Genomic DNA, 27,658 nt, shown 5'->3' on the forward strand with positions numbered 1-27,658 from the left:
ACACAGAGACAATTTCAACCGAGAAGATGGATTCTGGCTTAGCAATCATTGGCAGGATTTGATAAACCATTTCGGGTCTTAATTGATTGATCACGCTTAAGGTGGCTTTCAGACCGCATCCATTATTTTTCGTCTCCCCCCTCCTCTTTTCCGAACATAGATGGACTCGTCCATCTGAACAAACTGTTAAATCTCTCTCCGTGCTGCTAACGTTAAAAATAACCGCCACTTTTTTCAAATTTTCTTGTTGTGGTTTTCACACCTGATGATGATTGCTTGTGTTGCAGTCGAAACGTCGTGAGAATTTTACTGTTTTATATTTTTATTATTTTATTGTTTCCCTTCTACGTGACTTCACCGAAAGAACCAAGAATATGAATCCCTGCAGTCATGAAAGATTTAAATCAAAATTGTAAGTTAGTGTTTTCCCCCCCACACCTCTGATTATCAGTTGGCTACGTAAGGTGCGACAAAAGTTCAACAACATACATACATTACTTATTAATGTAATTCATATCCATTTTTACTGTCTTATTGACCACCATATGTACATTAAGCAGAAAACCTGGGAAATTTCTGTTCATTAGGGAGTCGAAAGTAAACCAAGATGCAGGGAGTAAACAGGGAGCTAGTCAGTTTAACACTTAGGCTTTCACGACCATTATTATTCATAATAAAGGTTTTTGGGTTAGATCGCGTTATTTATAAATGTGTCGTAACCCTCCACCACCCAAGACGGCCAATCAGCAAAATAAAGTATCACGTTGACAAAAGACAAATAATTCACTACTTTAGCCCACCGGTGTGTTGAAGAGTGAATCCACATTTACAGTTTGAGTACGACGTTTCGCTGGTAAATACATCCAGCATCATCGGGCAATTCGTCAGAATGGTAAAGCCCTCGCCACTTGCTCTCGGTCTTAAATAGAGCAGCAGCAGGGTGACGTCATCATTTAACTCGTTATGAATAGGGAGCTAGTAAATACAGGGAGCTGGCCTTCTGAGCTACGCATGGGGTAGTTCGTGGCTCTTGGCATTGTTGTTTGTCAGGCTTGAATGAATGCTCCCCAGTGCACATGGGAATTATTTCAGTGTGCTTGTGTACATTTTGGCATAAGCCTTCCTAATCCTCTCTCTACTTTTGTCCGTTATTATGCATTGGAAAAAAAATATGCATTGATGGTATTTTATGATCTTGGCCTCGTAAATAAAACAATAGATTTTTTGGCAATCCATTGCTGAATGAAGACTTTTCCCATGTGATATCGGTCATGGGTTTATTTTTTTACCACACCTTAACATGGTGGGATACATGTATCTTTGCATTATGTCTTTGCTGACCTATAAAATCATCTCGTTATGGAAAAAAAACATCTCATAGATCAATAGCGGAGAAATGACATAGCGTATGTTCATGTCTTGTCAATACTCTACTGCTTTGGGTTAAAATATTCTCTGGAGCATTGCCTGGTCATGCAAAGAAGAAGGTAAGTTCTAAATGCCTTATTTATTAGTAATCTGAATCATTTTCAATATGCAGCGTGTGTATGTATTTGTGTCTGGGGTTTTAAATGGGGGGAGCGACCGTGTAGTGACCACCTGAGGTTGATTCTGTTCACGGCTCAAATCAGTGATGTTTATCTGGACTAGTTTCGGGCCTCCCCGAGGTCGAATCAGCCTTAATTGAGTACCTGATAGAGTGAGCAAACAGTCAGTACTGGGGAAACAGGTGCTGGCCACATCACGCACCATGGATCTCCCTGGTAAAATAGCCGAGAAACTGGCTGATCGGCATCGTAAAATCAAATCAAACTCTCACGTGCCGTGAGAACCTTTAATAGGTGCTCGCAAACAGCACTCACCTCGACAGCATGTGTAGGATATAGCAGGGTGTCTGTGTTAACATTGTTGGAAACAAAAGTATATGTATCATGGTTATCTAATACACGTAGATTGTTCTAGTTCACTAATGAAGTCACGATAATAACTTTCTTTTTCATCTGCCAATTATACAATGCACCGATAACCACGTAATTCCTGAATTGCAATTGACCTTAAAAGAGTCAACTTTAAATCCTGTGTGAATGAAGTCAACAGTGCTTGTACGGCAGAGAGACCCATCTCTGCCATAGGAACGGGGAATTTACACCTATCTCAGAGCTGCGGAGATATGCATCACCCATTTGCTTGTTTGAACGTCAGCGATTTAAACATTTACTGGAGTTAAGCTACGACAATTGGCCTTAGTTATAACTAAACGTGTCGGTAACTAGTATTCTTCGTCTGGCTATATAAACCACGGCAAGTTACGAAATTTGTTCTCAAAGCCACTGAGTGGGTTGTTATTCGCGGTTGTGCTGTGTGGCGCGTGTGCAACTCGGGCGCTGAAGTTTTCAGACAAAGGCCGAATCCAGCGACAAGCCCGTGACCTCTGTTACTGTCGACGTTGACCTCTGTGATAGGTGGCGTTACTTTGATGTTACCTCCGCCTCGCTGTCCGCACAATTTGTTGCAGGCCCACAGAGATTTAATGATCCCAGCAAAAGTGTTTTGATCATGAATCAAATACCTGATTTACGCAGCCAACTAACGCTTATTGGCACTTTGGCCATTACGTAAGCGGCTCTATTGGCTTATTGGTTTGACCTGAGGCTCCTCTAAAGTCGTATTCCCTGTGGCTGATCAACCTCACACTCTCTTGATTGGCAGCAAGGAACGACTTCATTAGGACAAAGAGCTCAAGTTGGCAAATACACTCTCCCTTAATGTTAACCGACATCTTACATAAATTATGTTAATTGATTTTCTTCTCCCCCCCCCAAATAAGTAGGTGCAGATTACGTTAGGGCAGGGAAGAGATTAAACAGCCCTGTTTTGTTAAGGCATGGCAATGCTTGTAACATTAAAAAACAAATCTATACTTTTACAATTGAAAAAGTAAACTTCACTAACTTGTTCTGTTGAGGTTAACGCTTTTCGTTTGGGGGATAGCAAATTATATATAAAACAAATAATATATATAAAACAAATTATATATGTGAAATATAAATAATACGGTTCGATGTGCAGTCCTGTGTTCACAAAAGAAGGACTTTCTTTAATAAAAACCCGTGATGTATTTTTTACAGGTCACACCTGTTTGATTGACTGTTCAAACATAACCTTGTGTTTACAAAACACACCGCTGCCTGTGCAGATGACACATTTTTTTTCCAAATGTCAGATTTTTCCTTCACCCACCCCCACAACCTCATCTTTTGTTGTTGATGGGTGAGGTGCGCTTCACTTAGCAAGCTGTCTTTATGATCAAAAGCAGACCATTTTAAAGCATGTGTCTCCTGGGTATGACAAACAGCTGTAGAAAGTAGGCCTTCAATTAGCCCCCAGGCAAACTTTAATTGTCATCTAATTATTGTCAAGGTTGCTTGCCAACAAACAGAAGGCGGTGAATCTGTTAGCATCAATAAAAGTAAAAATAAAAAAAATAATCAAACCATAAAAATGTCACACCCCCCCCCCCCTTCTCTCTGCTCACATCAGTTGTGTAATGATGTGGTATTGCTAAACTACAAACAAAAAGGAACGTTGGGACATGCCATTCACTATTGAGGGAACATGTTAACTTTAGGGCATCTGGTCACTTGCTTCATGGCTTTGGTGGCTACTTTGGTTTTGTTATCATTTGTGTTGTTTCTCGTCATGCCATCTGCGCGCTAATACATCTGAATGCCTGCTACTCCTGCCATATTCCCTTTCCCCTAGTCATGGTGTTACAGTAGCGCATACTCATTGTTCGCACGAGGGAGTACAAATCGCAAAGCAGACAAGCCATGAATAGTTTGTTGCCCAGAGCAGATGTTCCCAAGCTCTCGGTGAGACCTCCGATGCTTGCTTTACAGCGGCCAAACTCTTGCACAACCGTCCAAAGACGCATTCCATGTTAAGTTAAACACAAGCCCTGCACGCTTGGCATAGTTCAATTAATGCGTCACAAAAATAGCACGTTGCTCACATTCCTGGCGCTATTTTATTTTTAGGTTCCAAGGCAAATGATTTCTAAAAATTTACATCAACCTTTGTTAAAATCAAACATGAAACGGTGCTTGCACAAGCAGACAGTGGCGGGCTTATTTTAAAATTCCGGATCGTATTTCACAAGTTCACTCCGAGGATTTTAAATTATTTACGGAATAAATTAAATGCATAGCACCAGTAATTCCAGTTCTCTAATGAGAAACAAAGCAGGTGCTGACAAGCATGAGGCAGTATACCGGTCAGGCAAGTTCAACAAACAGTCACCTTTGACTTCCACAAAGGAAACCACCAGCAAATAGGAAATTGGGCTGCACTTTCTGATAAGATATTGTACAGTCCTTTACTAAAAACAAACCCATATGTTCATTGATAAGTGTGTTATTGTTTTTTTATAATCCACGATTTATTTTAAATCTGGTATACGATATGTTTATTATCATTGAGTTTTTTTGTTTTTTATGCATTTAATCATTCTTGCTCCGTTGTCCAATGTTACTTTTAGTTGTATTAATATTAATACGGATAGATGCATTCCGTCTTGCCAAGCAGAATTTAGATATTGGCTTCAGCATTGCCAACATCATTATACCAACATCCATCAACCTCACCTGAAAGCATTGCCAGCCCTTTTACAAGAAGAGGGGGCGGAGAGGAGAATGAAGAGTACATCACAGTATGAAGCATATGCATTTTTTATACTGTTCTTGATTTATTAATATTGCAACACTGCACCTAGGGTATTGGATTTATGCCTGTTAATCCACAAGCATGTTGCAGCGATATTTAAGCTGCCGAAAAGTATTCTTTATGGGGCACTTATTTTAAAATTTGGAGAGAACTTGCCGGAACACAATACTTGTTTAATAAAGCTGAGAGGTAAGGAGTGCAATGCTGTCATATAACCTTTCAGTTTGTATGATATATTCTGATGCTCTTTGCGTTGTTGTTGTTTTTGAGGATGCTATTATCAAAGGTCCCCACTCACAGTCTCACGGGGTAAGACAGTTGACCAATTTTATCCTTTAATCTTGTGGCCCTAAATTGTTTTAGTTGCCTCCAGCGTGTATACCACAAGATTTGATTCCAGCATGAGTCTGTTTGACATCAAATTAGACCAGTGCCTGGAGCACAAGGGCCTCACAATGCCTTGGCATGCCCCTAAATAACACCAACAAGACATACGATGTTTGTTATAGAACTAGTCGTTTGGCAGGTAAGCTTACAGAATGAACTGAACTCGCAACATACAGACAGCATTTTACAGGCACTCACACACACACACGTTGAAGCACATGTAAAAACACAGAAGAAGACACGCATACACACACACACTTTTTTTAACTTATATATACACACACGTGTGTGTGTATATATAAGTAAAATCAAATATCATTGTACTCTATTGCCTTGTAGACGATTTGGGGAAGTTATATTAGTGAGCACCTATTAAGGCCAGAGGGTGCACAAAGAGGTGGCATGGCAAGCAATACACCTGAATAATGTTGTCTTCCTGTAACTGATGTTTACACACTCACATCAGGTACTCATTTTAGGCAGAGTCAATCTATGGCAGGCTCAGGACCAGACATCACTCACCAGTGATGCTCGCCATGGTCAGGAGCCAAACTCAGGCGAGCCAAGTTCCGTAGCGCGATGCCCCCCAATCACGACACAACCACTCCCCGCACAGGCACACAGCAGCAGCAACAACTACAGCCACCATTTGCCACTAAGTGAGGGTGATATCGCCAGAGCACTCGTGCCAGAGGAGGTGCATTTTGAGACCACATGACAGTGTCAAAGGCTCACCGCTGGCAGGAGATCATGGAACAGATGCAGGTGTTATGGGTTAACTGAATGAGATGACTGGCAGATGACTTGAGACACAGGCACGAGCGCACACACACACGCGTATGCACACGTGCCTTTGTGTTAGCTCACCTGCACTACTGAATTTGGTTGCGTTAAGAGGGGGAGCGAGGCAGAGGAAGGGGAGGGGGGGCCCTGCTGGGGTGGATCGCGCCTGTGGTCTTTTGAGGTCGTCTCTCACATGGCCCCTGACACATGTCGTGGGTGAATATGGCGGAGTGTTTAAATGTGAAGTGTCTTAATGGCTCCCCTAAGCCAGGTCTGACAGATACCAGTCTGTTTTTTTTTTAAAGGCAGGGCCTCCGGGCCGCATTCTTACTACATGTAAGGTCATGTCATCTGCCGCATATTGCAGCTCGAGCAGCTGTGTACAGACAATACGAAAGCCAATTTGTATTATAGCACACAATTGAGATCACACAATTCCTTCTTACAATGCACTCGGTGAGTGCCGCAAAAGTGGAAAACACATATCCCTCTGCTTCGTCCCTTATTTATAGTATATATACGGGGTCGTGAAACCCATTGGGCTACGTGCACAACGCAAGATGACATTCCCAATAAGTTCGTGGGGTTTGATGAACAAAAACGCATTTAATTACTCGTTTAAGTGAAAGTGTATTATTTATGCATGCATGCTCACTCAGTGTTGATTCATGAACCTTATTAAAAGTTAACCATGCAACCTTTGCTCCCAATGAAAACTTTCTAAGAATGGCTACATTTTAGCTAACCTTTATACATGCATTTAATATATAATGGCTTCAACGTACAAGGAAATACAGTTCATTAAAACAAACAAGGTGGTGAATTATTTTTGAGGACTTTAATAGCATGTGTAATGGCATTCTATTACAATCGGGTATTAACTAAAGAGTGTGCTATTAAAATTGTTGATGTTGTTGTTGTTGTTGCAGAAGAGCTTACCCGTATTCATAAATCCTTTTTTGGAAAGTGTCATGATGCTGAGAAAACTTATCCCTTCCTCTTGTAAATGATCGAAATGAAAACCACAGCCGCTGACAGAGAGATGAATATATCTTCCCAGAGAGCTGTTTTTCTGCCACCTTATTTCATTATAAAGAATAAGACGGCGTTCCATCTTCATCAGGGACACTGTCGCCTACAATACCCAATGATGGCGCTCGCTGTTGTCTGCGATCCAAGCATAAGTTACCTGTAATCAAATTGTGGGAGGGTATGAAATAATCATCGTCTCACATGGGCAAAATCACGGGCAAAATGCACACTGGCACAACCAGGACCTCTTGCGATGATTCTATGTATAATTTCACGAAACAAGCATTCGCTGCAAATTTACCGTGCCGTGAGAGTGAATGTTAATTATGTTTGGTGGCGAGCGGTGGCACCATCGTTCGGAGTGGACAACAATCTCAAACCTGAGTTACATTCCGAAGCACGGCTAAACAATCAGTGGTGAGTGATACCTGAACTGGTCATCCGAAGCCACACTAACCGGCGTGGCGAATTATGGTCAAACAATCCCAATATATACAGACGCAGCGTTGGGAGGCCTTTATCCATCATAGTTTTAATGATAATTATTTAATCTTGATTTGAAGCTTTCGTGACTGCAGGAATCCAACTCTTTGGTTCTGTCGGTAAAGTCACGTAGAATGGGAATAAAATAATAATAGAATAAAATTCTCACGACGTTTCGGCCACAACACAAGTAGCCTTCCTCAGGTGAAGAAACAGGACTGTCTGGAAGACAGCGCTTGAGTGAACACTGCCAAGCATGGACAGCGTCTTTTAAGCTGTGTGGGAGGAACAGAGCGCCTTGACAAAGGCGTTAACGTATATATTAGCATGTAACTGGGGGATTAGCATGATATTGGTGTGAGGGATTAACACCACGGAGAGCGACGAGCTTTGTTCAGACGGAAGAGGGGAGGGGGGAGAGGAGCTTACATATAAATTAGCATGTAACTGGGGGACTAGCATAATGTTGGTGTGAGGGATTAGCAGCAGTTTACATATCAATAGTAAATTAGTATGTAACTGGGGGATTAGCATGATGTTAGTATGAGGGGCGAGCTTGTGTTCAGACGGACGAGTCCATCTATGTTCGGAATGGAGGAGGAGGGGAAGCGGAGGAAACAGCCACGGTGCGATACCCTGTCCTGTGTTGTGTTATAACTATGCTATAAACTAGACTACTATACATTACAATATTATACCTTTCAATCTAAACTACATTGTATAATATTGTATACATAGACAAATCCCACCCTTGAATTATACAATGTGTTACTATACACTACCCAATACTTTAGACTATAAAATATTAGACTTGTAGTATTACACTATGTATTATTCTATTAACCCTACTGTATACCACACTGCTGTATATTCACTATACAATTACGGTACTGTATATTGCCTCATGAATTATGTTAAACATTACACTTATACTATTTATTATTATATAAATGCTATAAACTATACTATTGACCGTCGTGTGATAGGTACTAATAGGCAGTGCCAGCGAATGGACTGCGGTCTGAAAGTCACCGTAGAATACAATAAATCAAGAACCGAAATGGTTTATAACGTCTTTCCAATGGTTACTAAGCCAGAATCCATCTTCTCGATTGAAATTGTCTCTGTGTTTGTATATGTATATGTGGATAGCCTCATGAACGAATCTCTCATGGTAGCCAGATGGCTTGCAGAGAACCTCCGTCTTGGGGAAGTCAATGTCATGTTGGCCCACTGAATTATAACAGTGATCTGCCATGGCTGAGGTGTTTGTCTTACCATGTTTCAAGTCTGCTTTATGTTCACGGATGCGGTCCAAGATATGTCGTTTGGTTTCTCCAATGTAGCTGCTACCACAGAGGCAACTTAGTTTGTAGACGCCTGGGTACTGTATGTCTGGAACCACATCTTTTACAGACGGAACCAGATCACGGATTTTATGTACTGTGTTGAATCGGACCTGGATCTTGTGTTCATTCAGGATTTTGGAGATCTTTTTGTGACCCCTGCAATGTAGGGTAAGGTGATGGTTTTGAATGGCTCCTCAAGAGGAGCCTTCTTCATGGTTGGAGTGATTTCTTTGCGGATTGTGTAGTTGGAGTAACCATTTGCCTTGAGAGCTTGGTGTAAGTGCTTAAGTTCACTAGCAATGTGTTCCTGGTCGGAAATGCACTGGGCTCTATGGTATAGAGTCTTGATGAGGGAATTCTTCTGGGATGGATGGTGGTGGGAATCCGATTTTAAGTAAGCATCCGTATGGGTAGCTTTCCTGTAGACAGAGTGGCTCATTGAACCATCAGGTTTCCTTTTAATTAGGACATCCAAAAAGGGTTAGCTTGCCATCTTTTTCGACTTCCATGGTAAATCTTATGGCTGGGTGTATGGAATTGATGTGGTCGAGGAATTGGTCTAGAGCAGGCCGGCCATGTGGCCAGATGACAAAAGTATCATCCACGTACCTCTTCCATAAGATCGGGCTTCGAGTGGCAGTCTGGATGGCGTCAGTCTCAAATGTTTCCATGAAAACGTTGGCTACAACCGGCGATAGGGGGAGCCCATTGAGGTGCTCTCAGTTTGTTTGTAGAAAGTTCCATTCCAGGTGAAGTATGTGTTGGTTAAGCAGTGTCTCACCAGGGGGGGGGGGTACATCAGTATGCAGTCCTTGATGAACCAAGTCTTCAATGATTGCGATGGTGTCAGGTACAGGAACTTTGGTGAATAGGGAAACCACATCAAAACTGACAAGCAGGTCGTCTGGGGACAGGGAAATACCCTTGATTGTCGAAACCAGGTGAGTAGAGTTTAGAACCGCAGAGGTGTTTTGTACAGTAAAAGGCCGCAGGATTTCAGACAGAAAACGAGCCAGTTTGTAGGTGGGGGAGTTGATAGTAGAGACGATGGGACGAAGAGGTGTATCTTCTTTATGTATCTTTGGAAGGCCATATAATCTTGGTGGCCTGGCCGCAGAAGGTTTCAATGAGAACTGTTTGGTTTGATCAATTAATGCTGTTGAATCAGAAATGATTTTGTTGGTTTTAGTAACGAGGCTGTCGGTGGGGTCTCTTCTTATTTTTGTGTATCTGCCATCGTTGAGTAGTTCCTGAATTTTGTTGTTATATTCTATTTTGTCCATGATGACAGTGGCATTGCCCTTGTCAGCTGAGAGAATGACAATGCAATCCCTCTTTTTTAATTGAGATAATTCAAAGCGTTCATCTTTGCTGATGTTGCTAGCTGGCATCTTAGCGTTATTGAGGGTTGCAGCGATTTCAGATCTTGCTACGTCTGCAGCGATGTGACCCAGCCCTTGAGTGCCACGTCGACATGGGCAATGATATCATTAACTTGTATGTATCTAGGTGTGACTGCAAAGTTTAGTCCTTTAGCTAAAACGGTTTTCAGACCATCAGAAATAGAACTGTTATTGCGATTAATAACGACTTTGTTAATGTCTAGCTTTTTGGTGTGTGGGTCCGATTTCTTGTTGGAGAGGCGGTTGAATTTGAAAATCAAGTTGTCCTTAAATTTGGTCGACATAGTGGCAGCTGAAGAGGCAGTCATATTGTCTACATGTTCCCAATCCGATGTGGACATTGTTGCCGTCAATGATAAGTGTGATTTGTAGAGTGTCTTGTCTAACTGATCTAGTTCGGTGCGCGTAAGTCTGATTTTTTCTGAGATAAGAGCCAACATGACATTGACTTCTTCAAGACGGAGGTTCTCTGCAAGCCATCCGGATACCATGAGAGATTCGTTCATGAGGCTATCCACATATACAAACACAGAGAGAATTTCAACCGAGAAGATGGATTCTGGCTTAGTAACCATTGGAAAGGCATTATAAACTATTTCGGTTCTTGATTTATTGTATTTTACGGTGACTTTCAGACCGCAGTCCATTCGCTGATACTGCCTATTAGTACCTATCACACGACGGTCAATAGTATAGTTTATAGCATTTGTATAATAATAAATAGTATAACAGTGTAACGTTTAACATAATTCATAAGGCAATATACAGTGCCGTAATTGTATAGTGAATATACTGCAGTGTGGTATACAGTAGGGTTAATAGAATAATACATAGTGTAATACTACAAGTCTAATATTTTATAGTCTAAAGTATAGGGTAGTGTATAGTAACGCATTGTATAATTCAAGGGTGGGATTTGTCTATGTATACGATATTATACAATGTAGTTTAGATTGAAAGGTATAAAATTGTATTGTATAGTAGTCCAGTTTATAGCATAGTTATAACGCAACACAGGACAGGGTATCGCACCGTGGCTGTTTCCTCCTCTTCCCCTCCTCCTCCATTCTGAACATAGATGGACTCGTCCGTCTGAACACAAGCTCGTCCCTCATACTAACATCATGCTAATCCCCCAGTTACATGCAAATTTACTGTTGATATGTAAACTGCTTCTAATCCCTCACACCAACATCATGCTAATCCCCCAGTTACATGCTAATTTCTATGTAAACTCCTCTCCTCCCTCCCCTCGTCCGTCTGAACATAGCTCATCGCTCTCCGTGGTGCTAATCACAAGCTAATTTATATGTAAACTCCTTTGTCAAGGCGCTCTGTTCCTCCCACACAGCTTAAAAGACGCTGTCCATGCTTGGCAGTGTTCACTCAAGCGCTGTCTTCCGGACAGTCCTGTTTCTTCACCTGAGGAAGGCTACTTGTGTTGTGGCCGAAACGCCGTGAGAATTTTATTCCGTTATTATTTATATCTTTTTTATTTTGCTACCTACGTGACTTTACCGAAAGAACCAAAGAGTATGATGATTATTTAAATATGTGCTAGTGATGACGCACGCCGCAGTTTACAATCTGGTGGCTTGAACAATGTGTGGGCGGATCATGTTGCCTTCTTGGTAGGTTGTAGCGCCACGACAAAGCTGTCACAAACAGTATGACAAGGAGATTGTTTACTTACGATGAGGCATTGTGTGATTTTCACCCTGGATTATTTAATTTGTGACGTATTCATGCCTTTTATCTTGAAAATCAAGTATTAAGACCCAAGATATATTTAGGAGGTGCCTGCATTGAGACGTTTGGACAATTGTTTTCATAAGTATTCAGCCTGTGGGAGGACATCTGGAGAAAATCCAAATCATGTAAGGAGATAACACTCAAATATTTGTAATAAAAGTTTTTTGGGTGAGATCACGTTAATATCAACGTGTCGTTAAACCCGCCACCACCCGACACAGCCAATTAGTAAGGTTTGTCACGTAAACAAAACGTGTAAATTTGTTACTAGAACAGCTCATCGGTGTGTTGGAGAGTAACCCCACAACATTTACAATTCGAGTGCTGTGACGTTTTGCCAGTAATTACAGCCAGCATCATCAGGCCACAGCTATATTTGTGGCGGGTTTAATGGCACATTTATATTTAAGACAATCCTAACCCCCCAAAAAAAACATCTACTATGGATATATTGGTTGTGAAAGCCTACGTGTTAAACTGACTCGAATATCTTCATTTGCAGATTCAACAATTTATTGACTTACTGCCATCTCCTGGCCATATTGCAGCCCAAACATTTGGAGGGGTAGGCGGCGGCGGGGGGGGGGGTCACGTTTTGATTCAATAATTTATTTTTTGTTGCCATTCTCTTGTGGCTGCGCAGGGTTCACACGATGGCGAACATATTGCATGACCATGGCATAGGGAGGCCTCCGTTGCAGCAGTGCATTGAATGCCCTCGTGTTATTATTTAGCGAGCCACCCACATGGGGGGTGTTATTTTTTTGAATGCAACAGTTTACTTCACCTTGCTCACAAATAAAAAAAAGCACTCACGTAAAATGGATTGGTAACGTATTCCAAAGTAGCGTCCTCCTCCTGCAATGTAGTCCCGAGACTCGATGAGGCTCAGTAAAAGTTAGAGGTGCAGCGCTGATATTTCTTGCTCGGACTACTGCTGGCGGACGAGTCTTCCGACTTGGGGGGTGCTCTTGAGAGTCCCTCGAGACATTATATCGTCCTAACTTTTCACACTGACCAGACGTCTTGGAAGAGGTGGGTACCCACACTTTTCCCCCACCAAACATGTATTCCCGATTGACTGTGCTGTGCCCATTTATATTGCTGGTGTTGGCAGAGGCCCCCGCACCAGGAAATCAGTATTGCAAAGGCGTGTTCCTCTGTGCTCATTTTAATGAGTCAGCTAAATTGTTGCAAAATGTTGCAGTGAGATTAATCGAGGCAAAGAGTGGTAACATGAAGGAGGTTGTCAGATGTCATGTTGAGTGTGAGTAGAAAAAAAGAGCTCATACCATATAAGACCCTGAAGGTCATGAGCCTGATATGATATTAAGATTGCTTAGTATTAGCATAATAATCATACATTATTAATAATAATACGTGTAATGGGTGTCTTAGTGCTGACTGTGATTGCAAAGTGAAGCACAGTGCTTTCTTAATTAACCTTATCAGGTATTAAAAATATATATTTTATAAACTGTAACTATAAATGTGTTAGGCATATGGATAAATGTTCTTTCAAACATTGGGCAATGTTATAGCCATCGTCAGCCCCAAGGTTGTGGATGAAGGCCTTCCCACAATCTATCGGTCATGGGACTTGTTTGACCATTCTTCACCATGCTGGACAGTGCAGGTTCGTTCAGTGGAGGCCCAGAAGTGGTACAAATGTGACATGTCACTGATGTTAGCCATTTAAAGAAGTCTGGTCAAACATAGCACATGACCAAACTGAGGGCACTGGCCTCATCATGGAATGCACTAACATTACAAAAGCAACTATGTCCTGGAATAAATTCTGCTTATTTCGATTGATGTATAATAATGTATAATACATTTAAATATCGTGCATGGATTATTTATTTTTAAGACTCCTTTTGACCATTAGTAGTAAGCCATGTAGTCATTCATTTTTCAGGAACAGTAGTGATAACACTGTGTAACATTTTTTTGTCCCTGGTTAGTTAGTGTTATTTCCTAATTGCTAATGCCTCAAACGTACAGAAAATGGCAAACTTTGCTTTTGTGACCAGGACAATGATATTTTGAAATTAGCCTATTTTCCAGAACATTCCAGACACATTTCGATTTAAAGCTTTCGTGACTGCAATGATTCATCTTTTGGTTCTTTCGGTAAAGTCACGTAGAATGAGAATAAAACAATAAAACAACATAAGACAATAAAATTCGCATGACGTTTCGGCCACAACACAAGTAGCCTTCTTCAGGTGAAGGAACAGAACTGTCGGGACGACAGCGCTTCAATGAACGCTGCTAAGATTCGCAGCGTCTTTTAAGCTAGGTGGGAGAAGTAAAACACCTTGACAAAGGGGTTTACATATCAAACAGGAGAATTTAGCATTGAAAGGTGAGAGACTCGATTAGTTTAGCCTTCTTATCTCGGAGTTTGTTGAAGGATCTTAAGGTTGTGTGGAATCCCTCCCCGTAGAGGTGGTTAAATTTCGATTTAAAGCTTTCGCGACTGAAGCGCTGTCGTCCCGACAGTTCTGTTCCTTCACCTGAAGAAGGCTACTGGTGTTGTGGCCGAAACGTCGTGAGAATTTTATTGTCTTATTTAGTTTTGTTTTATTCTCATTCTACGTGACTTTACCGAAAGAACCAAGAAGATGATTCCAGATACATTCAGTGCTGAGTAAACTTGGAGTCACTTCTCGAACATTCTAGAACTTTCCAGTAATATAAATAGTAGTATAAATACAGGGCCCTTAAGCCCACCAGTTTAGTTTAGTTCCAGTTTGCTGAATTTATGAAGATGGTCATCTTCATAAATTAAAGGAGAACATGGGAGCGTACTCGGAGGAGCAAGGCGAGCGCTCCCACCAGGATAAACTGGACTTTGAACGCCGCTACCAAGGACAGTGTAACGAGAACATGATGGGAGACTACATTTGGGGGCTGATTCGTAAAAGTGATTTACAGTATAATTGTAAATCTAGAAAAACTACTCACTTCTAAATCTTTTGTGGTAAATTTTGTATTACCTTAGTATAAATGCATGTTAATTTTGATTCATATGGTTTTTTTCTTCTGATTTTATGTGAACAAAAAGACTCAAATTAGCCTGTTTTCTCATTGAAAATAGGTAAATTTCAAAATATCACTGTCCTGGTCACAAAAGCAAAGTTTGTGGGGAATAATAGCCATTTTCTATACTTTTTAGGCATAAGCAATTACGAAAAAACACTTACGACCCAGGCACAAAAATTACGTTACATAGTGTAATCATTGGGGTATTTTTTGGGTAGGGTCTGCATTAATAAACAAAAACACATTCAAATTTGCAAAGCATGGCTATAAGGAGCACATGCACGTGTGGAGTATAAGAGAAGTGCATAGGCCACTGAACAATGGGTAACATGCTCACCGTCAGCTAGCAATCAGCAAATGCATCCTTGAAGCAAAATTATTGCACTGCACCCTGGCAGCAAAAAATGAAAGGGCCACAGGTTTCCTTGGGGGAATACAAACTACTGTACTTAGAATTGAATGCGTCACATGCCTCGACTTGGTTACACAATCATTGCGATCATACTGTGCTATACACTGATTCCTCAAGTGTTGTTGCATTGCAGTAAAAAACTTGGGAGCCTCAAGACCATGTAAAAATTTGGAACCAGGTCCTATAATACTTTAGGTTCATGTGCTGTAAGTTAATCAATTCATATTCTTGGGTTTTTCGGTAAAGTCATGTAGATAGGTTCAAAAGAAAATAATTCAGTGATTAAACAAAAAAAATGCATAAAGTGCCCTACATTTTTATTGGCAATTGCACTTGTAAATTGTCGACATATGTTAATGTTTTTTTTCACATTTGTTTTTATTGCTTTTATAATTCTACACTTAACTTCCCCCCATTGTGCAGGTTGCTTATCATTTTTTAAAAAGTAATCTCTTTCAACTCAGGTTGAAAATCTCTTGAAAAAGAGACTTGTAGTTTCAATGAGCTCTTATCCAGTTGAAATAAATGAATCTGTCTTTATTTTTTAACCAGATAAGGACCACTAAGCGATACAGCTCTTTTTCAGAAGTGACCTGGCCACAGATGATAGCTCAACGAAGTAACTTATCATGCGGAAATGTACAGCAGCTAAATACTCTAAACGCATGTTTCTAAATGCGACCACGGGGAGAACACGCAAACTCCAAATCGACAAATGTCGGGGTTGGGATCAAACCCACCACCTCCTTCATACCAGGCGAGGGAATTAACGTCTCGCCACCGCGGTGACCCCGTGGTGGCAGACACTGAGACAAAGCGATACCAAGGGCCTGCTTGTGGCAATGGTTCCACCATCGGTTGGTAGAATTCTGGCCGAACCTGCGCAATTTGACACATCATCGTCGGCTCAGTCCGTGGGTGAAGCGACCGTGCTGACGCCAGCCCGCCTGCCCGGATTCTCCCCACCGGCGACCGATGTGTTTGCGGAAACTATTGTGGAATGGGGCCTCCACCGATCATTACGCATGGTGAATTGGACCAGAAGCTGGCATATCAAATGATCTCGGCGGAAACTATTTTTCCGAATTTCTATATTCTGCCAGAATGCCGGAGATGCGCAGAAATAAAACTGAACACGAATTGGGCCCTCGCCGATACGTGTGCATTTACAGTTAAATAAAGCCCTCCACAGGGCACGTTAAAATGTACAAAGCCTGAGCGAGAGTGGTAGAGGTCTTGGAGTATCTTGTAACCGAGGCTGTTCTCTGCCAAAACGCATTGTTCTGATCTCCGTTGGAGATTCTAAGATGAAATAGTGTGCTGCTTTGTAACCAACATGGTTGAATGCTGAGGCAAAAAAAAACATGTCGACAAAAAACTGAAATTATTTAAACATAATGAAATAGCCTTGGCTAAGTTTGTAAAATATGTAATATAGCATTAATATTGACTTAAGAGTTCAAGGTTTGGTGGGATTTTTGCTATTGGCTATGATGGTAAGGGCCTCAGCTTGTTTACAGCTTTGGTTTAAGAAACAGTAATGCATGGCTGTACAGTAGAATCATAAACTCAGCAAAGGCACTCCATAAAACCAGCAGGCCCCCTCCCCTTCCACGATGCACACACCACGTTGTTGTTATTGTTGTTGTTTTAAATTGGCGGCGGGTCCAAAGCACAGAACTGTATCAAATGAAGTTCAAAGTGCATTACTGCAGCAAATTAATGAAAAATGCACTTTTAAAACCACGAGCAGCATAGAGTATTTATTTTTCTCGATGCGTCCGCGGGTAGATGTCGAGCGCACAACGATAAAACATTATAATTTTGTTTGAAATTGGATTTCTGTCACTTTTATATTGTAAAGAAAAATCATAATGTCTTGTTGTGTAGCATGCCAAACTGGTTGCAGAATGTTTTAAAACCCTTTACTTGGAATGTGTAGCTCATTCAGATACACGAACAAAACAAAGAACCGCTTGTATGTGTTTTTTATTTCAGTTTTTAGATGGATGTTTAAGGTTCTTGGGAAAATTCCATTTGGCGAGTGTAACTCCGAGAACATGCATTGCATGGACTTGTGGGTTCAGTTATTTTTTTCAATAAGAATTTAAATTTCTCTTCATTCACGTTCCCCACTGTACCACTACAGTGACCTGGCATTTGCACAGCAATAATAAATATACGACCCCTTTTACAACATTGGGAATAAGCACTGGCCATGTGTGTTGGCTTTACAAGTTAATTTCACTTGTGTCCAATTTGGTCTCCAGTGCACAGCTTTTATGATACATCTGCAATGTACGTGCATTACTCATCCATAACCCAGACTCGAGTTTTCATTTGAAACAAAGGCCACTAAAACAAAGCAAACGGTTTCTAAGCAGCACCCATTATGCTTCTGCAATGGTGAGAATCGCTATATTTTGTTTTGTGTATATTCATTGAAGAATAAATGTAACGAATGTCAAGAGGTAAAGGTACGGCCCTGCAATTGCTTGCTTCAGTCTACTGCTGGTGGAAGAGCCTCCGCTCGAGGGTACCCTTGAGAGTCCCTCTAGAAATTATATTTGCCTACTTTTCCCACACTGACCAGATGTCTTGGAAGAGGTGAGGGTACCCACACTTTACCCCACCACTTGACTTTGCCCCCTTTGCTGCTGGCTAGATAGAGGTGGGGGGAGGGGGCGTTTAATAAACTGGCCCATTGTTCCAACTGCACCAGGAAATATAATCCGCCTTTGGATTGCAAGTCCAGTGTGCTAACCATTACGCCAATGAATATGGAATGAATGTACAGTTAAATAAATGTAATGCATTAATTCAATCCGCGTGTTATTTTTTGACATATTTCATTGTGTGCAATCGGAAGCTGTGCAGAAGCTGGTGTTCCTGATAGCAATCGAAGATAATGCAGTTTGTGTGTATTGTAACCCACAATAAGTGTTCCAATTCATCACCAAAATGTTGTTTTGCAGCGGCTTATAACTTCGCTATAAAGAGACAACAGATTGCACAATATGCAATAAGATTCCCATTTTAGGTGGCGTGCGTACACAAATGGTGATAGAATGATGGTAGCTCTCTCAACCAGATGACCGCATTAAGCAGCTGTTCACATTACCTTCGACTGGGAAATCCAAGGTAATAGTGGATGACTCCTCAACCTGGGACCATGAGCAGCTGTTTTACAGTTGTTGGTGCTATGTTCACAGCGACCAGAACGAAAAACAGATACATCTGCATATTAACTTCCTTCCTCTTTTACTGACAACTCAGTCTACTTAAGCCATGCTTAAATCTAGGAAGCAGGAGATTTAGTATGTAAAAAAACACAGCACTTAGGAGTATGCACTCAATGAAGGCGGATACATAGATGGGTTTTTTTTATTGCAAAGAAAATATTAAGTTAAATTCAATAAAAAAAACAATTACCCGCCTGCATCAATTTATCCAGTTCTCATTTCTCTGAAGTATTTTCTTTTAATCACCTTATGTATGTTCCACGTTCACGGCGCTTTGTATTTTCTGCCAGTCGTTATATGTTCCACACAAAAGAGCGATTACACGACTTCATAGTTGAACTGTAGGCGTACTGTTTCAGCGCAAGGTTCATATAATGTCTAATTGAGTCTTGTAGCGAAGTAGAACTTTGCCCGTGATCGCTTTAAAATAGCCGCCCGGGTTTCTCGGCTCTTGGCAGGAAATCTTGGGTTGCGTCATGAATAACAAAATTAAAGGGCTCAGTTAGCGCTGCCTTAGCTCTTGGGTCTTGTACATAAATTAGTAATTATATTTCCAAAGAGCCATTCTTCAGTATTTCCATGACCTGTGCCAGGCACTAGTGGGCGTGAATACGGCTTTACCGATCTTTGAAAGGTTAACAGAGCTATTTTACCAACACATTTGAGAATACAATTTACCAACAAAGTTTAATTTACCCTTGAAAGTATTTCATTTATTTGTCGGAGTCTTTTTTCTTTCACATTGCCATTGATTTGTCGGGCTGATTAAAATGTTTTCGTTGGAAGAAAATTTCAGTTGGATGAGCCTTGTTAAAATGGTGATATTTGCAAAAATGCATTTTGGCCAAACGAGCAGTAGATTTCCTCCAGTGGCAGTGTGACTAAATCATTGTGGGTGAAGGACTGCAGTGGGATGGGACTGCTGCCTCAGAACCAGTGTGAAGCCCATGTAAATAAGTCTGTGATACATAATTGGTTACTTTTGGGTTGGATAGTGTCTGTATACTGTCAGTTAGAGATATAAACCTCAACCACCCGACACAGCCAAACGAATCAAGGGACAAAGCAAATAAAGTGTTACTTTTCACAATTCCCGTTTGCTGAAACATTAAATCAACTTGCACATTTGCCCACGTGACAACTTCATTTGTTTGTCTTTGTGGGATGGTGGAGGGTTATCGGTAAGGAATGAACATTGTGCAGTACTTTCACGGTCTCACCTAACATGAACCAATTATGAATCAGAATATTGGTCATGAAATCACGCGTATGTAAACGAGTCAAATTGTGCCCAGTGCATTGCACTGCGGGGCCCCTTACATGGAAATGGAACGCTCTGTAATCAACACCTGCAGCTGCGTAGCCGGCCTTTGCCGTTAATTAAATGACGCGCGTGTTTGAAATTTTCCTGAGGATTGTACCGTGCACTTTCAGTGCTTTTTTTTAGAGTCAAATCCCCCTTTTGGGGCCAGCCATTGAGTCCGTCACTTAAAGGTCCTGGTTACGTGGCCATAATAACCATGCATTCCTGCAAGAGCCAGATGCAGGGATGTGCAGTGAAAAGTGCACTTCAAGATTGGACAACTAAACACACAATAAACTACGATTAACACAATTTAAACGCGGTGTTTTTATGGCAGTCTGAAATTTAAGTCCCCTGTATTTAACTTTATCCGACCACGCTGCTGATTAGTTCACGATCTGGTTGTAAATGGCCCTGAATAAAACACATTCGCTTACTTGGCAAAGCACAACTGCTTTTACCCATCTGTCGATTTTACGGAGACGAGACGCGGGTAATTATTCAAATGGGTGTGTTTTTTATTCTATTGTAAAGGTGGTCTGACATTTTTGTTCGATGTCCTGCCGACTCTGTTGAATCCATGGGTCCTGTGGGTTTGGACACTGATTTGAGGCTCCTTGTTGATTCACTGCAAAATGGTCGAACGTTTTTTTTCTAAGTGGGTTCTTTAAACATCCCGTGCTCCTATTCCTACAGAAAGTAGTGCTTGCTCATACGCTCAGGCCAGGCCGGTTTTAAATTTATATTGAGACGTTTAAATTAATTTAAAAAAGCACAAATGTCAAAAATAGGAAACTGCTGTTCTGTAGCGAGAATCCCATAAAATTATGGGCTTTTCGTTTCAATAATTTAAAGTGCGATAGTGTGTATATCAGTACAATTTGGCATGACATGTACTGTAGACATTTTTGTTAAACGTACATACATGGGATGACAGAAGCAATAGCGTTACTGTGCTTGTTTGGTCGTTAGACATTATTACAGTGCTTATTACAGTGCTTTGGAGTATTGCCTGTCTTTCCCTGTCTTTGCCTACCCTTCAAAAAGCAGAACTCTATAATAATGAGAAGTCATTGGTCATCTCAACCATAGAATCACACCGTGGATACTGTCAGGCTCTTCACGACGTTGCAGATCTCATTGCTGGGTAAGAGGGTCAACGTTCTTATTTTCAAAGTCACACATTCCAGTTGCAAAACCACCACTGTGTTTTGTGTGTGTATGCTAATTTCCAGGAGTTGATTTGGAAAAGGCCAAAAACTGACCCGCAAATGATTGTAAGGAAAATTGAAAATTCAGTTTGCAATGTTCGAAGATTGTGAGAAAAGCTCATTTTGCACTCTTTTTGAGCATCCTAGTCCAGAAAATACCCCCCCCCCCCTTCATTCTGTATCTCCACACGAAAATATATTTTTTGAGTGTATCGTCCAATTGGCCTCCTAGAATTGTGTTCAACGCCAGCCTCCAAGCTAATTCACCTGAATTCGCCTGATATCGTCGGTTATCTCGCAATCTAAGCAAGTTTGGGGCCTGTATCGGGATCTTTAAATTGACGAGGAGACGGGAGTGCTGAGTGACACTCCCCACATGTGTCTATTCTTTCCAGCTCTTCTGATTTTCTCCCATATATAAGCCAAACATCACCCGACTACAACAGCATTAGGACTCGGTGAGGCATTTCCTGGGTAAATAATTGCCAGGCACAATTGTTGTCATTCATTCAAGCAAGCAAACGCTGAACTGGTTTAAACCTTTTAAGCAGTCAGGTTGGATAATTATGCTGTTTTTGTTGTTGCTTCAGTTGATATTGCTTCTGCTGATAATGATGATGCAGAAGAGGTCGTGTTTCCAGAAAACTCCCACTGCATACAGGAGGGAACTCGGCACCCAGAGAATAACAATAAAACAACTGCACAGATCGATTCAAGAATGAACTTGTGCTGTCATCTCTCGGGCTATGTTACAGCCCAGCGGGATTTGTGAGTTTCAACTTTCACGTGATTTTCCAACCCATCCCTCCAAAGTGATGTATGGGATGTTCCACGTCTGTGCTAGACCAGGCACCCATTTAAGTCTGAGTTGACCTAGATGAGTCTTAAAACAGGTTCTTAAACCACTCACCACTGATGTGTGCCTTGGCTGATAATTATCCAACGTTAGTGACCAGGTTCATAGTGCAGTGTACACGCCGCTGAATTATCCACGTGACACAATGACAAAGGTGCCCTGTACTGTATAGCCTTTAAACAGACTACTGGGGCAAGTGCTGTTAGCTGGCACTTATGTTGGCCTGGCACGGCACACGAGGGGCTCGGTGGCTAAGGAGCCGTCCATAAATGACGTCACGCGATTTTGGACGATTTTTGACCCCCCCCCCCCCCATCGTCACAAAAAGTCAGACCCCCCCTCAAATATGACGTCACAAAGTTCTGCCCCCCCCCCCCAAATAAAACATGCTTCAAATCGCTTTAAACTATTTTCATTGTAGTGCGTATTTAATGTGCCGCTGCACTCTTATGTTGTAGGAGAAAACATTTATTAAAAAGTCAATTTTATTAAGTAGAACGTGTTGTCTATATTTACTTAAAGTTGCGAATTTTGACGTGACGTCACATTTCTCAACTCCCCCCCCCTCGTCACACATCGTCACAAATGTCTGACCCCCCCCTCCCCCCTAGGTGCGTGACGTCATTTATGGATGGCCCCTAACACCAGTCTCGGCCAGCTTTGGCCCCCCAGTGCTCATGGGGCGGCACGGTGGCGAGATGTTAACGACCTCGCCCGGTATTCAAGAGGTCGTGGGTTCGATCCCAACCCTGACGCTTGCACATGTTGAGTTTGAATGTTCTCCTCGTGGTGGCGTGGTTTCTTCTCCGGGTTTTCCCTCGACTGCTGCTGTAAATGTCCACATGATGATAAGGCCGTTTCGTTGGGCTCTCATTTGTGGCCAGGTCGCTTCTGAAAAAAATAGCTAAATAGCTCAGTGGGCCTTACCTAGTCAAATAATCAATCGTTTACACAAAATACCACTTACTCATTGAAGTCGGAGTCGACTCTGAGAGAAGCCCAGCACCAATGCGCTCGCCACTGTTTAGCCTTGACTGGGAATTGAACCCAGGTGACCAGATTCATAGTGCAAGTGCGCTAACCAATGTGCCACCACTCCCTATTCACAAAGGGCTGTAAATTATTACTGGAATTTTTTTCGTGCCGCCAAAAGGAGTAAGCACTTTGACCGGCGATCTAGGTGTTGCTGCTATCCATGTTTGCCTTAATCACTGTCATTGATCTTTTCCTTTGATGTTTAGCAAATATAAATAATTATTGTACAACCCTTTTGTCAAACTACTGTCTTTGATGTTTTCTTTTGTTTGTTTGTGAGGGAATCGAGGCAGCAGTGACCACCAGATGCACCGTGCTACGGAACCACGCACAAACTAACTTCAATACTCAACCACTGGAAAACATCAATGGTGCCCGTCGTTTTGAACCCACACCTTTTGTCGACTCAGCCTCAAATGAATACTATAGCTTCGTGCGGATGATAGGATGTTAGAGTGGGTTGGTGGATTCCCGCGTTGGTTGGATAATGAGTAGTCACATGGGCATTTACTGATGGCAAATTGTAACCGACAGTTTTATGGCCACGTGCGTTGTGCTGAGTGAACGATGAAGAATTACAACAATAACGGTAATTATTGACCCAATGAACGCTTCTGTGAGTCTACGGCATCGGGATGTTTGTCCAGGACCGTGAATGAGTATTTAGCGTTTGGAGGGAACCCAGAGTAATGTACTCTACCTGGAGAAACCCCACGCAATACAAAAGGGGTCATACTTCGCACTGCTACATCACGACCTGAGCAAGGCCTAACTGGCAGAGCCAGTCATGTAGCCTCATACCCATAACCAGCCCAAAACACACGTCACAAAATTACTTTTTGTTTACGTAAACACTCAATGGATTTCATTTTTTTGTATTGTATGTCTTTGGGAACAGTGCTAATAACAGTGTTTCAACTCTCACTGACAATTCCCGTAATTTTATGGATCTGTCAGGTCTCATACGTCATACCTCACTAGTGCTTTATTATGCTCTTGTAGTTAAATAAACATGCATTTATAAATATTCCACTATTACATACTGTTTCACGGAAATTACTAATGAACCACCATGTAAAAATAGTTGTTTGCTATATTAGTACATTATTGGCGCTCGTTGCCAATAACCAAACAGAATCTAGATTTGAAGTTTTCGTAACTGCAGGGATCCATACTCTTTAGTTATTTCGGTAAAGTCACGTGGGTATAAAATAAATTAAATCACGACGTCTCGATTGCAACACAAGCAATCATCACTTCAGCAAAACAATTTCTTGCTGTGGTTTTCCCACCTGATGATGATTGCTTGTGTTGCAATCAAAACGTCGTGATTTAATTTATTTTATTTTATACCTACGTGACTTTACCGAAAGAACCAAAGAGTACAAACAGAAGTTATAAAACGTTCAACTTAAAAATTACGGCAATAATGTTACTCATTAGGGCAATTAGTAAGGAGGGGTTGTTGATGTTTGGAATTTTCCACAACTCACCATACTGTACTTCTTTGGGCCACGATTTTTTTAAGAAGCTGATTAACTGAGCGAGTGTGTGTGGAGTGTGACCCATGATGAGAAAAAAAAGCATTGAATAATCAATGACTCAGCCTTGACTTAGTGAAAGGACTTTTTAGAAAAGCTGTGACAGTTGCCTACACCGTGTCTATTGACTTCTTGGCAAATTTATCAAATGCCTCCCTTCACTCATTCATTAAGCATCTTTCTCTTTCCATCACAAATCCAGGCACGTGTATTTGTACATTTTCCAAATTCCTCACACTAGAGTCCAGTGTGGGGGGGAAATTGAACATGCCTTTGTTATTCAAATTACCTCGATTGACTATGCCTAACAACAACTGCTTAATATTTCGCTATGCTTTTCACGCAATTAGTTTTTTTCGCAGTGCAGTCTGGCTATAATTAAATGGGGGGGGGGGGGGGGATCACTTCTGCTATTGCACTCCAATTTATCTGAGTACATAGTTTTCCATGAGTGTAGGTCTTCATAATTCACAGAGCATGTAATAAGGTCCTCCATTCGTTGTCATTCTGAGAGAAGCCAGGGGTGTCCTCAGAAGGATCGCTTGCATCCTTCATATCACATGAACCAAATCTCGCCACGAGCACAGTGTTTGGATCGAAATATGATGCTTCACTTTTTTTTGCTTATTTCTATGACATTGTCTGTCTTAATGTATTTTTAAACACCGTGTCTGTAGCCCACTGCTTTGAAGGCGGGTTGGTGGATAAATCACGCAACGACACTGTCTTATGGTGGTGGTAGTGGTGGTGGCAGCGCACGCCTGTAATCCAGCACTGTGGAGGTAGCAAGGATTGGTGGATAAATCACGCAAATACACTGTCTTGTGGTGGTGGTGGCGCACGCCTGTAATCCAGCACTGTGGAGGTAGCAAGGGTTGGTGGATCACCGCACGAATGTTGTGAAAACTCAGGATGAAAAAGAGGACTAGGTTTGACCCTTTCTGGAAATAAAACAGTTGCGTTAAGGTGTTCAAACACCAAATAGATCAGTTGTGCAAGGAATCCAGTCTGCGTTAGCCACACATACTTTTGGTGAACATGCAAACAAACATGCTCTGATAATATGTGAACCTCCCTTCCCGAGGGTGCCGAGGAGGTGCCATACCCTAGCTCGCCAGGAGTAGGCAGTACAGGAATTGGACTAATTTCCATCTGTTTCCATCTAAAGGGAGACAGTGTTGCCCGCTTGTGCATGTTGGTTTTCTCCAGCTCCTCTGGTTTCCTTCCACGTTAAAATGTAACAAAAAAACAAATGCCTATGAGTAATTGTACTCAGTGTGGATTTCCTGAATAAATAAGTAGTAACAATAATAGTAATTCGACATGGTGGCCAGTAGATGGCTGAAAGTCAAGTACAGGTATCCCTCGGTTTACGAAAGGGATGCGTTCTTCAAAACACAAGCATGACATTACATGAGCATGGCCTCCAATTAATGTAATACAAAAGATTAGGAGTGTGTTTCAGACAGCGATTCTATCTATACTACTAACCTAAAAATGTACACCTACATCGCTTTCACAATTTTCTCGCTTGAAAACTCCTTTCTGCCTTTTGTGTTTAGCTTGTTGTCCTTCCCCCCCTTCACCGCCGATTAGCACGGTTGGCTGCGTACAGTGCAAGGAACAAAAAGTCCACGTACACAATACAAAATCATAATTAAGAACATAAATGCAATTTACCTATTTAGGGTACTCACCAAAGAGAGATTTGCATTTTGTAATGACTGTGAAATGTGATGCGGAGGCATTACTGTTGCACTGCAGGGACACCTTGGCAGTCGTGGATGGATGATGCAGCCTAGCAGGCGCTTCTTCTTTGAGCTCGTGGTGGCGTGCCACGTGAAATTTCGTTTACGCAAGAAATTGGATTTCGTTGATTGAGAAATGTCCATAATTTGTCAATGGCGTGAACGGGAAATTTCGCAAACCGTATGATCATAAATCGAGGGATACCTGTGCTGTCGGTGGTGAACCTAAGCATTTTGTTTAATGGTTATCCTGTTTAAGTATCGTTTTTTTTCAGGTACTCTACAGGGCGGCCCAGATGTCTTGTGACCCACAATTTATTGACCCCGAACAGTTTTTTTTTAAATATTAATTTTTGTTTTAAATTAACCTTACTTAAAAAAAAACATTAAGTTTTAGAGAATTAAATGGGGGTCACAAGACATCGGGACCACTTTGTAGATTTCTGATATGAAAAAACGTCACGCGATTTTGGACGATTTGAAGGAGGACCTTCGTTATAAAGAGACTTGATAAGAAATTAATAATTTATTTTACGTCGATCATCATCCCAATAGGGTGGATAAAATGAATGCCACTTTGTGAAAAGTTTACAGTGAATATCCTATTACTGGACTGGCCCCTGCCATGAGAATGTGGAATTTACACCACTGGCTAAGAGCCAATTAAAAACGAGTTCCACCCCTTTGCTCATTAGAGCAGTCATACAGATCTGACTTATAGAAAACAAAACTAATCAAATCACCGATACAATTATAAATATTAGAATGGTATGGTCATTAAAGTAGAATGTAATTAAATTATAATTGAAATATGTAACAACGAGGTTTCTAAAAGTTTGTCTTCATTCTCGGCAATTACATTAACATTTGAAAACATGTGGCTTAAAATTAAAACCATAGAAAATCACACTAATCATTAGGTGCTCATTTATTGGTTAACTTGGAAGTTAATAAGTAAAAAATAATAATAATAACCGATCGACTTCAATAAACCCCTTTGAGCGCTGCTTTATTTTGTGCGATCGGGCAGACTGCCGTTTAATTTGTGCCCTGATGGCGTGGCTGCGTGGAGCAAAAACATAATAATGCCTCATTTGCTTGATTAAGTGCCAGTAGGAGTGCTCTTCCTGCCACATAAACAATGTAATTTGTGCGGGTGAAGGATGGCAAAAGGTTAAATTGCGCCCGTCACATGCAATTCATTTGCTAAATTGCAGTTTGTGATGTTGGCTCGTTAAAAATCTCATCTCATATGAAATATGACTCTGGAGCCCCAAAGACAAGTATCTTTCATGTAGTAACAATAAAAAACAATGTGTTTTATACTCTTATAATATCGCTGGTTTTAATT

This window comes from Petromyzon marinus, chromosome 20 (genome assembly GCF_048934315.1).
Source record: "Petromyzon marinus isolate PM22_M1 ecotype Great Lakes invasive population chromosome 20, UKy_Petmar_22M1.pri1.0, whole genome shotgun sequence".
Lineage (NCBI taxonomy): Eukaryota > Metazoa > Chordata > Hyperoartia > Petromyzontiformes > Petromyzontidae > Petromyzon > Petromyzon marinus.